The sequence below is a fragment of the Vicugna pacos genome, chromosome 7, assembly GCF_048564905.1.
Source record: "Vicugna pacos chromosome 7, VicPac4, whole genome shotgun sequence".
Lineage (NCBI taxonomy): Eukaryota > Metazoa > Chordata > Mammalia > Artiodactyla > Camelidae > Vicugna > Vicugna pacos.
The window spans coordinates 73,572,043-73,588,988 of record NC_132993.1 but is presented as its reverse complement, the minus strand read 5'-3'; the positions used below and the strand labels follow the sequence as shown (position 1 = coordinate 73,588,988).

Sequence of the window (16,946 nt, the reverse complement as noted above, 5' to 3'; positions counted from 1 at the left end):
ATAGAACAAAATCTTTTTCTCTGAGGCTTGTGCTCTTGTTCATGTCTTTGTCTCTATTGAATCTCTAGGTCTAGCCCTGTGCCAGGAACACAGTAAGTACTCAAGAAACACGAACTGAATAAATCATCCTAGAAACAATTTGGAGCAGTACACCAATTGTTTTAAGATGACTCTTTAGGATAAATTTTAAGATAACCAATATAAAATACAACATCCTCATAGCAAAGTGATTTAAGAAAAGAACAAGTCAGATAAAAATCATACCCCATTAAAAAAATTCCCTCCAACCTGCACCCCAATGTTCATAGCAGCTCTATATACAGCAGCCAAGACATGGAAACAACCTAAATGTCCATTGACAGGTGACTGGACAAAAAAGTTGTGGTATATTTATACAATGGAATACTACACAGCCGTAAAAATGTCATTTGCAGCAACATGGGTGGACCTAGAGATCACCATTCTAAGTGAAGTAATTCAGAAAGAGAAAGAAAAATCCCATATGGTAACACTCATATGCAGAATCTAAAAAAAAAAAAAAGCACTCTATGAACTCATCTACAAAAGAGAAACAGATTCACAGACATAGTAAACAATCTTATGGTTACTGGGGAAATGGGGTGGGAAGGGATAAATTTGGGAGTTTGAGATTTGCAAATGTTAGCCACTATATATAAAAATAGATTGAAAAAAACCCCCAACCCCCCAAGTTTCTTTTGTACAGCACAGAGAACTATGGTCAATATCTTGTAATAACTTTTAATGAAAAAGAATATGAAAATGAATATATGTATGTATGTGCATGACCTGGACATTATGCAGTATACCAGAAACTGACAAATTGTAACCGACTGTACTTCAATGAAAAAAAAAAAAACCCTCCAAAGTGATTTAGAAAAAATCCAAATTCTGTATCAGGACCTACAGGCCTTCCATTCCCGCCAACCTCTCCGACTTGAGGTCCTACAACCTCCTCTCTGTTCTCTATTGTCTAGTCACACTGGTGGTTTGGTTTTGATTTTATGGTTCCCTGAATGTGCCAAGCCAAGTCCTACTTTAGGGCTTTTATGTCTGCCTTTCTCTTTACCTGGTATGTTCTTCCTTAGATGCTTTCATAGCTGGATCCTCATAATTCAAGTCTCAAATGTAACAAGCTTCCAGAGGGCTTGACCATGCTATCTAAAATAGCAATCACCTTCCCTTCACCTTATCCAATACCCTACCTTATTTTATTAGCATTTTTACCATATAAAATCTTATGATTTATTTTCTGGTTTACTTTAAGCTCCATGTGGGCTTCATGTTGATATACAAAGTAAAAGTTCCATTACTGAATAAAGAATTGAATCATTCTTTAAAGAACTGAATTCATTCATTAAATATGAATGAATGTGAGAAATATAAAATGTTATGAAACTGTTTAAGTGAAAAGGATGATGTGATGTCTGATAGGTTCAAGACACATAGAATCCAGGAAAAAAAAGAACAGAGGGTTAAATCTCTATTCTTGGCCCTAAGAGAGAGAACTCTATTATATTTCTTGACTAGTTCAGTATTGGGTGAAGGGGTATACTAAATAAATAACCGATCTTTTCACTTAGCTTCCTAGGTAGCAATTCAACTTGGAGGTACAATTCATTTCATGTGAACTTGGAGCATGTTGAGCATGACATCCCAGACCTTGATAACTTAATATCCTAAAATGGTGGAAAGAGAATGAAATAGTTATTCTAATAGCTGGCAACAGATTTTTCATGAGGATGTTTATATTCAGGAAAATATCTTGATGATTCTGTTTGGTTGTAAAACGTAAGGCTTTAGGAGCTTTACTTTTTTTTAAAAGGAGAACATGAAACAAAAAGGAAAGTTAAACTGCTCTGCACAAGGAATGAAGACAGGTGTAAAGAAAGGAAAAGAAGAGGCAGAGGGAGACTGAGCCTATGAAATCACACTGACATCAAGGTCAGCAAAGTAACTGTAAAAATAAAAACGTTTAATATTATATTTTAAATTTCTGCATACACACACATAAAGTCTTACATTGCCCAAATCATCAATAAATCATTAACTTATTGCCTGGTAATGCTTATATGTGAGAGGTTTCTAAGAAGATCAAGGAGTAAGGGTTGAGTTCCATAACTGGGTTTACCTGGAAAGAGTAGGTACAGAAAGTGAAATGTGAGTGAGATCAAGAATTTGGTGGGCAGGAACTTAGAGCTAATGTTGACCTCAAGAAACAATCATCCAGAAATACAAAGAAGCCTTGGGGAGGGATCAGACTCTTGAATAAGACTAAAAGTTTTCTGAACGTTTAAGAACTTACAAATCAATAAGATAAGGATTCCAGTTTCATCTATCACATGACTTGACTTCTATGTAAAAGGCAATGGTCACACTTCAATCTCCATAGCTGGAAAAGGTCTCATCCAGTTCCAGATAAGTTTTCAACTATTAAAAAGCTTTTAAAAATTAAGTAGAGGGCAACATATTATATTTTCTGCCCTCTTTTATCTCTAAATTATAGAGAACTATAGAGAACTATTCACCTCTGTTAATAATATTGCATAGCATCCTACTCTAAAAATTAAACATTGCCTATGAAATATAAGAGTCTAGCTATATATCAAAGAGGGGAAAAAAGGAAGCATAAAGCCTCCATGAAGCTGAAATTTATGAGTGAGTGTGTGTGCTGTGTGAGAAAAAGCCAAGAATAGAAACTGGTTATCTACTATAGCTATGCTATAATCAGGTAGAAGATTCTTCAAAGGAATGTCAAATTGAATCAAATAATCCATGATCAAAGACAAGTCAGAAACTGAAATAGCAGTGTTAACTCAGTTGACTCAGGTATTATGAGAAGAACACTCGCAATGACTTGATGTACTTACTACTCCTGATTTCACACCTGTGTTGGAAGGATGCTTATTAAAGTTGCACATCTGAACTTGACTTTACTCTCAATATTACCTGTGCTTATAACATTGCTTGCCTAGAAAACATCTTGTTAATTATTAGCTTACCATTTCTTGTTTGACTGTCTGGAACTTCTGTAATATCATGGTGACTGAGATGGCCTTAACATTCTCCTCAGCTTGACTAAATTTTTGAAGGGTTCCTTCCTGACTGTGGGCCCCTGACCTCCCTTTTCTTACTTATTTTAGAAACCTGCAACTGTAATTTCTTTCTCTGCCTCTGAGATATAAGTCTTCTACAACCCAAGAATATCTTTCTCAAGGACCTTGGAGACATCTCTTTGAAATGTAACCATCAAGAAAGATACCACCCCTATGTCCCAGTCTCTGTGGGAGGGTAGGAGCCTAATTTTAATAAGTGCCAATTAGCAAGCATAGATGGGCTAACCACTGTGACCAAAATTCTCCCTCCTCCAACCCCACAGTTCTCCAGTATTTTCCATTAGCTTACCCCAGCATTTAAAAATCCTTCTGCTTTTTGTTTGGGGAGTTGAGTTCAATCTCTCTCCCCTATTGCAAAAGTCATGAAGAAGTCTTCCTTGCCTGTTTAACTGCTAACTCTGTCTAGCGTAATTTTTCTTTGACAATAGACTGATCTGTTTTATCATATTCCTAAATCATTTATCCCCTTGACATCAGGCCAGTTACTTTTAAGTCAGTAAAAGACTTCTTCTAAATATGAGACTTAGGGTAAATGTAACTGAAATGGGTATTCATGTTAGAAGTAGTGAATAATAGATGCACTGAAGAACAAAAATAATCAGAGTAGAATATGAAATTTGAGATAACTGGAAAATATCAAGGAATAATTCAGTAAAAAAAATACTCTCCCACACTTCACCCTGAACAGCACGCAAACACACAGATATACACACACACACAAACACAGAAATATTAAGACCTTTTTAAGGCCACACACAAAAATGTTCAAGGTTGAAAAATCTGGAAAGTTCCCCTGCCAAATGGAGAAGTCTTCCTGATGTGAAATGCATGAAAATGCGTTTGAACCTAACAGTAGGATTTCAACTTTAGAACACTAAGTGTTGATATTCTGATAAGAAGTACTGCTTGTGTCAAAAGAGCTACCAGTCTACAATAAAAAGTCACATTATTTACAATGGACAAAAATACAAACACATAAAGTTTGATTACTTTTCATCTGATAAGTAAGTATTTAAGATTCAAAAGTCTCAGGTTAGAAAACAATACAAAACAAAAAACATCTAGGACACATTCGGTTTATCAGTTTTCCTCTTTTAGGTAGAAAAGAATGTGTAGCATCCACATTTTGTTCTTAAAGAAATGCCTGACTGCATTTGGTGTGCCAGTTTTCTCATTTATCATTATTCTTCTGATGATAAATTGTAACTTGTAAATATAAAATGTTTGACCAATACCATGTAGCTTATTTGGAAACAGCAGGCTGTCCAAGAAGCTTCAGAGAAAATCTCTTGCTCCTTTTTCTTCTGTTAATTAGGGCAATTAGAAACATAATGGTCCATTGTGGCTGGCAGCTTCCCGGTTAAAACTTCTCAGCAGCAGCTGAAAGTCTCACTACCTAGGTTTCTCTTCCAACAAAAATAAATAATCCATTATCTACTTACTTCAGTCATTTTAACTAAATTCAGCCCAAATCATCTCTCATAAAATTGATTATAATATGTTGTCAGTTTTTATTGAACTAAAATTAGTTTAGTGTTCAGGTCTGATTTTTTAATCAGTTGTTATCGGGGCTGTGAAAATGAGTGGATTAAAATAAAAATAACCCAAATGTATAATCAGATCTTGTGTTTTTATTTCACACAATTTCTTAATAAAAGAAAGAATGGTCTAGGGAAAATTGGGTTCGTGGAGCTGGTTTAATTAAATCAATCAGACTATACCAAAATTCTGTGAGGGCAATTTGATGGTGAGTAGTTTCAGCTGGAGGTAAATTTAGCCTATTAATGAGATCTTGGTCCATCGTGGTATTTTTCGATTGGAAATGACATATGATGTCGTCATCCTTACACGACTAGGAGAAATATTTTTCAGTAGTAGAACTAACTTTCTGGAATTCATATTTAAATAGTCTTCAGGGCATTTCTCTGCTTTAGGGAAACAAGACTTAAGTCGCTGGAGCTAACTCCCCAATAACATGTTAATCATTCTCCTTGATGTCCTGTTGCTTATCATGATGTAAGTCATTTCCTTCTGTAGGCCTTATCTTTATACTGTCATAGTCAAATGCAGAGCATGGAAAAACAGACTTATTTTTTCTGCATATTGCCTTTACAACTATAAGTTCTTACACGGCAATTCCCAAGTCAGCCCCTCCATCTTGAATGTTTTCACATTTCCATTCATTAAAAAATAACACATTTTTCTAACTCTCAGGAGCCTTGGTTTTGTGAAACCCTAGGGTGTTTTTAGTGTCCTCAAGGAATAGTAACAAAATTCCCTAAAGACTAAAAAACAACAACAGAAAAACCCAGTATATTTTAGGATGGATCTGTAGTATGAGGAAGATAAAACGGAAGGATAGATTGATCTCCAAGCAGCTGGGGAGCATCAGTATACATCTGCAACCTTGACTGTGCCTTAGGTATTGAGGCTTGCAGTCTTTCAACCCTTGCAAACTTAAGAAAAAAATTGGTCAGTATTTTAATTTGCATTTCTTTGATAATAGCTCAGTTAAATATTTTTTCATATGCTTATCAGACATTTAAATTTCTTTTTTGGGGGGTTGCATTAACTATTGTCCTTTGCCCATTTATCTTTTTAGATAGTCTTTCTGTGTAAGTTCTTCTATGCTTTGTGTTGTTATATATATATTCAGAAGTTTTGTTAATTTCATTTTTTTTTATTCTTTTAAATTTCTTGCTTCACTGTTAACTTGAGGCAGATACTGTTCATGCACTTCTACTTCTTCTAATGGGTGAAATTTATTACAGAATAAATTAATAAAAGGAACAGATGTTATGGTCGTTTATTTTAAATTTTATAGAATTTTAGATGTAGTCATATTTCCTCATCTGGATTCAGACATATTTGCTTAAAAATTAGTCCCATTCATTAACTATGGGTACTATTCCATTTGATTCCTGACACTTGCCTGGTACATAATTGATGTTCAATACACGTTTGTTGAATGAATAAATAAATGAATTGAGAAAAAGTAAATGATGGAGGGATGAATGGGCCTTCAATGAAGAGGACAGGGTGTAAAGTTCAGGGAAAAAAATATGATTAGAATGGAATCATTGAAGGAGGAAAATAAAAGTGAATGAAGAATTATGGCAAATTCTGTGAGAGAGAAGACCATGTAGGCTGATGGCTAGCTAGTATTTGATCAAAAGTATAGAGATAATAAAACTCAGGATGCAGGGGAACAGAATATATTTGAGCTTTAGTACTCACTAGGGAGGAAAATAACAAATATAAGTATAAATAATATCATTGTTAGCATACTAGTATAACTAAACATACTCAAGTTGATGGTCAGCAACATAGACAAGCATAGCACTGAACGAACATAAATCATCCAGAAAAAATGGTGTCTGAGAAGTACACATTGTTGTTACACAAAAGCAGGTTATGTAAAATCATTTCAGCAGAGATTGTGGCCATTCACTCACTATGAGAATGGATACTTTTTTTTTTTAAGGCATGAGAAGAATAAGCCCTATGTAACAGCCCTCTTCCAAAGCCAATCAGAAGGGTTGAGTGATGCTCTCTAGAAGTTGACTGACATAATGCAACTTGACAGTGTAACAGTTCTCATTACATTATGCACTAAAATCACATCTCATACTGTAAAAATTGAATTCACTGTAAAAAGACACAACTTGGTAAACCCGGGCCATGGAGCTGAGTTCTTTATTTTATCATTGAATTTTTCCAGTGTTGAAAAACATGGCATGATCAAATATGAGAATCAACACTTCCTGATACTTAGAATGTTTTCTGTGTACCAACAAGAAGGTAGTATACATATTGTAGCTAAATTCTGACAGTTGGCTGACAACTAACAATGGCTGACAGACCAACTGGAATTCACTGTAAATCACAGCTCAAGGAAATTAAAAACAAAAATTAAAATGTAAGTATTTTTGAAAGTATAACTTTTCTGCCTAAAGGGCCAATTTATTATTTGGGAGAGTGATATCTTGTGTTGGGTTTATATAAAACAACAAATAGCCTCAGTTTCAACTGGTATTTCCCTGCGGAGCTTTAGCTGAAATATAAATTAGAACATGGAGAGGTTTAGGTGTATTTTGGCCATCTGATAGTCCTATAATGGATATAGTTCTTAAGGTACTATGTACAAAGCTTTTTGTATGTAATTATGCACATCAAATCCTGATTCTTGGCTTTATGTAAATGAGCATGGGAAAGAAGCGAGAGTCCCAGGTAAGACCAGACAGTCTCATGATAGACTTTGTAATGATTATACTGTGCTGCAAATTATAGTATTATATTTCAAAAAATTATAAGTCTTGGTCCTAAGGCTTTAGGAATTTGAAACTATTTTCTATATTGTAATATAACCTTAAATTAAGTGGGGATGGGTCATTGTCAAGGTGACTTAAACACACTGAGAGAGAACAATACATTATTGTTTTCAAGTCTACAAAATTATTACTGCTAAACTAAGTGGGGTCTAAGAAGGCTCCTCTTTTATTCATTAATAAAATAAACTTTGTGTGTTCAGTGAAAAGAGCCATTTCAGCATTCCTTGAGCAACAATCTTTAACAAGGTCATGATCGCTCTGGTCCAAGGTCCTGGAGCTGCAGGCTGATCTGTGTAAGGACCAATTTATGTGTCCAAACAGTGACATTGCCGTGATATATAATTTAAGTCAACCAATTTTGACAAAAGATTTAATCCATTAGTGGAAGAAAATGATGTCTGAAGTTACCCAGATTTATTTCTAGTTCACAAACATGCAGACGTGCATTTAGAACCTTATGAAAAATGGTGGTCCAATAATCAGCTCCCTCAAGGTTTGGGTGAGAAGAGAGACAGAAGAGATCAGATCAGCTCTGCACATACTGACATTGAGATGCCATTAGTGGAAATGCCTGATAAGCAACTGGAAGTGTGACTCTCAAGCTCAAAAATAATTTTTCTCTGGAAAGATAAATTTGGGAATCATTGTAGAAGCGGTAGCTGAGGCAATGGGGGTGGCTCGGAGAGCCTGAGGGGGGCACATGCAGCTTTAAAAGAGAAAGTAAGGGAGGCTGAACCAGCCCAGGAAGATGAGACTGTTCAGAGGTAGGAGGAGGAACAGCAGGAGGGAATGAGTGGGAGTTTTTAAGCAGGTGTTGGTCACAAGATCAATGCTGTCACATGCTACTCACAGGGCAAGGAAGAGAAGGAGACTTTGGATGCTGCAACTGCAGAGGGCCAAGGATAACCTTATAAAAGTTTTAGTGGAATGTGGACGCAAGATGCTGAAGACATAACTTTTACTCAGAATCTTTGTTGTGCTGAGACACAATCAAAGATTCTCTGGTTATTACAAACACTCGATTTATACAGCATTTTTAAAAGTCAGTGGGAACATATGCCAGCCATCATAGACTTTCAGTAAGAAATTACACAAATAATAGCAATGCATTTCCCAGAGGTGCAAAGTGAGGTATCTTTTCCCTCGATATTTCACTCTTAGAAGGCGACTGATGTGTGGAAAGATTAATTTCTAAGAATGAAGCATTATTTTAATAAGTTGAAAATCACACAAATGCCCATAAATAAGAGAATGGTTAAACTGAATATGATAAATATAATTCACATTATAGAAAATAGTTAATGGCATGGGGGAAAGAATACGATATAATACGTAAATACAAATTACATACAAAAAAGCAGGATATCAAATAGCATATCCAAAACAATTATTTAATTTGGTGTTTAATCAAAACACCAAAAAGTGTATACACAGAGAAACTGGAAGGAAATATACTAAAATTTATGAGTCATTTTCTCTGAATAGGAATACTGTGGTTGAGCTTAATTTTATTCTTTGTACTTTTAAATTTTCTAAATTTTCATATAAAATGTATTGCTTTTATTAATAGAAAAAAGTCATTAACTTCTAATTTTAAAAGACTGAAGGAGGAACAATGGAAGTATAATAGAAGATTTTTTTTCTTTCTGAAAACACACACATGCATGCATCCACTCATAACATACATGTGGGTGCAAGCTAAACATACACGAACACACACGCACACGTGGGTGCACATACGTACTTTTCCCTTTAGCATAGACTAGGTACAAATACATTCTACTTGTTTATGGAATTTGGGCAGACTCAGCCCTACATTCCCAGGTTTGGCAAGCAAGTGACTTGCATCTGGCTTTAGAACACAGGTTAAATATGTCTGACAATTGTTTAAAACTAATGTTGTTTAAAAAAAAAAAGAAAAAAAACTACCATTAAGTAGTCGCTTAAGTATGCTTTGAATAGTACTCAAGAGCAAAATACATAAAACACAGGTAAATACTAGGAGTTGATAAGATATCTCTTCAGAAATTCCAACTGGTAATTATTTTAGACATTTAAGTAATGACGTTTCATGGATTTTATTATATGAAGAATACTTGCCCTGATATAACCCAAGTAAGACAAGGATGGAGCTATATGATAACAGATTTCATAAAAATTTCCAACTTTGGAAATGTTGAAACTACCTACCAATCTTCTAAAAATAATCAATGCTTTGATTTATATACATCCAGGAATTACTTTAAAGATTCATTTAAAGCCTGTGCCTCATCTTGTTCTGTTTTTTCAGCTAATGACAAACAGGAAAAAGATCAAATTATATCTTCATGTTGCTAATTGATTTTGTACTAAGCAGGGAATCTAAAGACCTTCAGAACTGTATAAATTCTCACTGACCTTAATTTCATCAAAATGTGCTGGGTGGTTATACTGCTGGGTGAAACACTGAGGTCGGAGAGAAGGCATCGGGTAGGGTGCAGTCTTCAAAAATAGATAGTCTGTTATCTCAAATGGCTTATAAATATTCAAAAATGAAATAAAGGCATTATTATGCTAGCTCTGAATACAGAATATATTAAGTAGAGGAGCTTTAAGAATAATTCTTTCTGTATGCACTAGATACATGCTAAAACATAATGCCCCAAGTTCAAAATAATAAGGCTAGTCTTCTGGAAGGAAAATATTACATAATTTAGCATAGAATATATTTCTTCTGTTTCTATTTTTTGACTCTAAGGTATAAAATAGAAAAAAGAACTTTTGGCAAATGTTTCAAGGAGTCCCAGAGCAGCACAATGCACCATAAAGAAGACATCCTCAGCCCCACAAATAGAAGTAAGTAGTCCTATCAAGGGTGGCAGTGATTATTTCAAAGGTCTGCAAACATTTAACCAGATGTTATGTAAGACCTTGAACAAAAGCCATAATTACTCTCACAATGATAAAGTGAAGTTTAAATGCTGTTAGCTTTAATATTTCAATGTTTCACCTTTTGGGGCTGGGACATGGTCCAATCCTTTGTATGTGATGAAGTATCAAGGTTTCAAGATGAGTAGGGATTTCTGGGAGGCAGGGCTATTGATGGGAGTAGGTGGAGGGACCCCTAACCTTGGGGAGCAGAACAGAAGAAGATGGAAGGCTGAGTCTTGGACAGGAGTGACACTGATGTCAGCTGCTGGATGCAGGATGGGCCAGTGTGTGAGAGCAAGGCAATGCCTGAAGCAACAACATCACAAGGAGGACATGGCTTGAAGTGAAGTGAATATGTTGGAACAATGAGGATTAGCTAGTGGAATTCTAAAGGAGACATGAAGAAATTCCCACAGACAATGGCATTATGTGGCGGTGAGGTAGGACGGGTGTGTGGGGTTCCGATGTGGCAAACTGGGGCTGAACCCAAGAATGCAGAGGGGATCTGGTACGAAAGAGAAAATCTGCATTAGAGCTACGTATTAAATATGTATAGTTTATGTGCAACACATTTGAAAATAAATATTGACACATAATTAAATGCTTCAAACACTATATAAATTATTTATATCAAATCACTTTATTTTAGGTCTTGCCATGGTCAAGAAGAGTGTTTTATTCTCTGTATGTTTCTTAAGTTGTATTAGGCATGGTTTAGAGTGAAGTATTCTAAATATTTTTGTCTCCTAAAATAACTTTAAAATTGTGAGGATTAAATGAGGTAAAAGATATAAAGCACTGAATGGTGGTCACTGAAAACCTACAAATAACCTTTGTTTTTCTTATCAAAAAATCCTAATAAAAGGAAGTGATAAGACCAGGAGGCATAAATTCATTTTCTATTCTTTCAGATAAATATAGCTGCTTGGTGGACAGAGCAGAGTGAAGATTTCACTATCCATCATTCCATTTCCTGAGACTGATAGACTAAAAGGCTGTTATTTTATTTTGAAACAAACTAAGTAAAGACTCCTGAAATGACCCATTTTTGCTCTTGACAATCCCTAAAAATAAACAAATTTTCTAACTAAACCAACCATCGCCTCTGCTCTGAGACATTTACTCATGGTTGAAAGAGGGAAGGAATTCAGATTCACAGATCTGTCTGCTGCCTTTATGTCCATCTCCAAAAGTCGATCAATCACTCTTCCCTTAGTGCCATGTCTCCAGCCTTTTACTTAGTCACTGTAATACATATTATTCTACAATATATTATCTGTTTTCATGTTTGCTTCCCATCCTAGACTGTGAGTTACCAGCGGAAAAGACAAAGTCTTATTCATCCAAATGTTTCTAACCCATGGCACAATACCTAGTACAAATAGGTGCTTAGGTGCTGAGGCATTTACATGCACTACCTCATTTGGATAACACCATTATCCAGTGGGGCAGACATTATTGTGCTCATTTTACTAGTTTGGAAATGGGCTTGAAGAGGTTGGATAAATTGTCTAGAGTCACACCAACTTCAGTGATAGAGTTTAATTCAAAGCTTTCACAGTTTATCAGTTCTAACATGACTGTTTTCTTTTCACATTTAAAAGAGCTCTGAAATTGAGATGTGTTTCACCACTGATGGCAAGTTTTTACTCACTGTCATCAGGCAGCAGTTGTCACTTTTGTGTGTTTGAGGGCCTGGTGATGGCTCTCCATATTGTTGTCCCTCCAACTGAGTTAGGGGCATGGTTGGTGCAACACATGATGGGCTTAACTGCTGTTTAAAATATTTCCCAGAAGATTAAACTATGATTCACCCTGAAACAACATTTATTGTAATTGCAGAAAGAAATGCTACAGAAAAGCAGAGCATAAACTGGACACTAGTGAAGCAAATATTCATAACTGAAAGAACGGCTGAAATTTCACGTTTTCTTGGTAAGCAATATCACGGGCATTATTTATGGCACTTATCAGAGGAGGATATATACTTACAAACAGATGAAGCTGTGTTAACATTTGTTGCGATTAGTCAGCTGGGTGGAAGGGCACTAGAAGGCCGAGAAGATGAATGTGACAGGAATGATGCTTTCAACTGAAAACAGAGCAACTCTGGCAGAAATGGGAGAGGAGGGAAGGCTATCGGTGCTGTTCGATAGAACTTTCTATGATGAAAGAAATGTTCCAAAGTCTGTGCTATCCAATATGGCAGCTGCTGACACATCAGGCTATTGAGAGTATGACATACTGCTAGTGTGGCTGAGAAAATAAACTTTAATCTCATTTTCATTAATTTAAATGTAAAAATCCACAGTTGCTAGAGGATATTCTATTGAACAGTACAGAACTGACGGTTCTGTGTAAACTGGTCTCCCTGATTAGGGAAGTTGGTGATGGTTAAGTGCGACAGTACAGCGAGTTGCAGCATTCTCATCTGGAAAGAGCAAATATAATCTATTTTAAAATGTTGCTGTGAAGGCTTAAAGAGATACTATAATGGATTGTGTTTGGCATGAAGCCTGGCATATGATAAATGAGCGGGACTGAAAGTAGTAAGTAATAGGGAGAGCAGGGCTAGTAGTAGTTATGGTAATAATAACAACTTCATCTTTGCTGACAAACAGCAAGTAAGATTAAACACTGCAATAAGCAGGAGGTCACAAAAGAATGCCCTCCCCCACCCAAAAAAATAGCAAGTCTCCTAGAAGTTAGGAAGTTCATTATGGATAGTCATTAGGCTATGTAACCTCATAAATATTGATCAGCCTGAAATTTCCAGAAGGTGAATTAGCACACATGTCATGCTTTCGGATATGCACCTGCATTTTGAAAATCCAAGTTCAAGTGACTTGGGCTCACCCTCTAATTCTTAAAGAGATGCCAGATCACCATAGCATTCGTGAGAGTATTAACAAGGACAGACTCTTCACTAACTACAAAGAAGAATATTGTGCTTTGCAAGGGGAACCTTGGATCAATGCTAGTAAAGAAGGATGTCCTTGCTGAGCCTCTATTAAGGACTAGGCTGTTTTTAGAGCTGGTGCGTAATTCTTCTGGGATCTGTTGATCTATGTTCATTAGTTAATATGCATACAGACTTACTTGTGTGTGTGCGTGTGTGTGTGTACGGAGACAGGCTAATAAGGACAATGAAGATTGGAATGGGATAAAATCTTAGCATCTACATTCACCCAAAATTTGACTTGGTTGAAAGCCATTAAGGAGAGATGGGTTAAGAAGAGAAATTGAAAGAGAGAATTTTAGGAAAGATGTCGTTTTCTGGGATTGAGCAATGCTGCCTTTTCAGGAAAGGGCCCAGGAGATCTAACCATTTTCTCAACCTGTACAGAGAATCCAAGCACACTTTAACATTTGGGAGCCTGGCAGCTTTTGGAACAGTGAAAGACAGCGCTTTATCCACATCAATCAGCAGTGTGACAGACACCATCAGAAAAGGCTGGCTTCAGGATGCCCCCAAGCAGCTTCATGAGTAGAGGACACTGACAATGGGGCTCTCAAGCTGCATAAGAACGACTGGGCTGAGCTTGCTCAGGGACCAACGCTGACAGGCCACACTGTTTACAGCATCCCAGAAACACTTGTGGAAGGTTTCAGACAGGGGGCAGGGGTCCTACTGATCAGACAGAGCCTGGTATGAGCAGGCATTAATGTCAAGGTGACCTAATTTGTCCTCCCTGGATGGTGTTTCCAGAGGACACTGCAATACACTAGCTGTTTTGTTACTTTGGAGTTCCTGTTATTATTCAAATCTTTTTGAGTCTCTATAGTAGTTTGCCACAACGATTTAGGGTGGAGTTAGTCCAGGGTAGTTTTGGCCCCAGTAAAGGACTATTTGTTGAAAGCCTGCTCATCATTTGCCTTTTTATTGCTATGAGAACAACAGTAACTAGAATCACTAAATCTAACGCTTGAATAACAGTCCTTTAGAGGGCTTAACAGTGGCAATTACCAAACAGTACACACCAGTGATTCTTGGCAAGAAGTGAGGAACAAGAAGTAAAGACTTACTCCATAAACTAAAAAATTTGGGAAGTGCTTCAAATAAAAAAAATATGCAAATTTAAAAAAAATTGGGAGAGCCATCAGAACAAACAACTGTTCTCCTGAGAAATAAAAACACAAATAAAGTTTAAGAACATACCCAGCCTCTTTTAAGAGCACTCCATTCAAAATAAAGCCTTATTCTACACTGGGAAATAACAAACTGCATGCTCATCTGCATTGCTTAACTCAACCTACAAAGGTTGAAATAAAATTTCTGCCTTTTCTGGCAGAGGTCACATTGATTAAAAGACCTGTTTCATTGATCCTTTCCTATTCTCTGGGGATGGTTAGTTACAAAGATAGTCTTAGGAACATTCACTTCCTTTCACCCTGTCAGTCTGACAGCTCAGTTCCAATTATCACTTAACCCAAATTTTTACCTAGAAGTGCTGTTCAGACCCTGGCCATGTAACTTGAGAAACAAAAATGAAATGCAAGTTTACACAGTATTAAGCAAAGTCATAAACCAGGGAATTTTTTTTTAATGATGACTTTTTAAGCAATAAGAAATATCAGAAGAAAAGGTAAAAAGAATGAGGAAAATTGGAATTACACAGGTCAGAGGTAATCGACCAAAAAGTGAGGAATCCATAAGGTGTTCCAAGTCCAGTTGACAAACTGGATGTAAATAAATGACTAGGACCAGGAGGCATTCGCCCCAGAGTTCTGAAGGAACTCAAGGGTGAAATAGCAGAGCCACTGGCCAAACTGTTACTGCAAACAGTCACCTTGCTAGGGGCCTGGAAATTGCTGATGTGATTGCCATCTAGAAGAAGGACTCTTGAGAAAACCCTGGAAACAAGATATAGATCAGCAGTACTTGATTTCCAGGCATAAAAGATGGGGAGAATAATAAAAAAGAGTTAATTCCACTGACTATCTTTGTGTTATCTAGCTAACGGGTGAAAGCTGCATAGTTTTGGTAAGAGGAAATCATACCAATGTGGCCTCCTTCTTTCTTTTGTTTTTGTTTTCTTTTGTCTTTTGAGGTTTTAAATGGTACTTTTGTGGCCAACAGAGACATAACTTATTTTCTTTTATTTGAGGAGCTTTGAAAATATTTATTATAATGGCTTTACAAAACACACCTGAGTTAGCATGGGTTGGGGAACTCTTTCTGTCACATATTAAAAACAGTGGTAGAAAACACAGGGCTCATAAGGAGCTTTTTCCTTGATGCATCTAATAGGCGTGAGAAATAGTCTTATTTTCATAAATGGACTTGCATGGAAATTTAGAGTAGATACTTCAAATGGGTGTGTTTTCCTAAGTTCTAGTAAGAAGGGAAGTATCAAGCCAAGAGGCCAAAACTGGAAAATTTCAAAATGATACTTGAAATGGGAGGAAATAGGTTAGGTCAGTTTCAATGTATACTTCAAGTGTGTACTTAGAACTTGACTCTCAAGTGGGTTCTAGTAGACACTGTAGCTTTAAACGCTAATAAAACAGCACCTCATCAGGGACAAAGCCTTAAACAAATCAGAGCATCAGCTTCACAGCACAGGGCCTTGTACAGGAAGTGCAGCAGAAGTTAACCCACAAAGAGCACCTACTTATTGTGTGAGTTGCTCTGTATGTGAATTGTCATTTATCACATTTATCACAACGACTGCAAAGTCGATGATGCTATAAAGCTCTGCAGCCCACAGTTATTAATACTATATTGTTCACTTAAACAACTATGAGAGGGTGGATCTCCTGTTAAGTGTTCTTACCACAGTTTGAAAAAAAAAAACCAAACCTTTGGCAATATAGTTATGTTTTAGATAATATATGTATTTCTATAAAAACGGACAGAATATAATATTAACCTTGTTATGTGCAAGTGCTTTTTGTGACAACATGAATCTTTTCACTTATCAACTGACCTCATTATTTTCTCAGTCTGTAGGATAATTTTCTAGAAGGTGAATGGAATGTGTAAAGACATGAAAACGATGCACTCACGTGGCTGCCATACATTTTCTTTAGTTCCAAGTATTAGAGAACTAAGGTGAAGAGAAATGGACTTTCCCAAATTCATACAGCTTTGAAGGGTGGAAATAAGATGAAAACCAATGTCAGTTTAAAACTAAATTCTGTGTTCTTGATAGGGAGTCATTAAAATCTAATTACTTAATTCTAATTTATTATTAAAAAATATAGTCTTGCACAAAACAGGCTCCTGCTTCTCACAGAACCACTGCAACTGTTACTACTCAGTCATAAGGTTCGACTTCCTTTTTTCCCAAAGAATCATTAACCATTTCTCAGTTAGGCTTCCTTTATATTTATTCCAAGAGCTGAAGATGTAAATAGGCTCAAAATTACTTTTTCAACTGTCGCTATCATTTATTAAAAGAAGTTAAAAACATATTTTTTTGGTTTTCTTTCATTTTAAGTTAGGATGGAATTTTAGAAAAATGTCAGCCCACATTAAAAGTTGTAAAATGAAAGCACAAGGAGAATGTGTTTACTTGAGGTCACAGAACTTACACATGGTAGAGCCGGGGGTGGGGGGGTGGGAGGA

The 16,946-nt window shown here is 36.2% G+C and overlaps 1 protein-coding gene across 2 annotated transcripts in view; it reads right to left on the bottom strand.

Moving 5' to 3' along the window:
* MAGI2 (membrane associated guanylate kinase, WW and PDZ domain containing 2) overlaps nucleotides 1-16,946 on the bottom strand; it is a 1,098,388-nt gene that overhangs the window by 298,679 nt on the left and 782,763 nt on the right. The gene's annotated exons all lie outside the window — the stretch shown is intronic.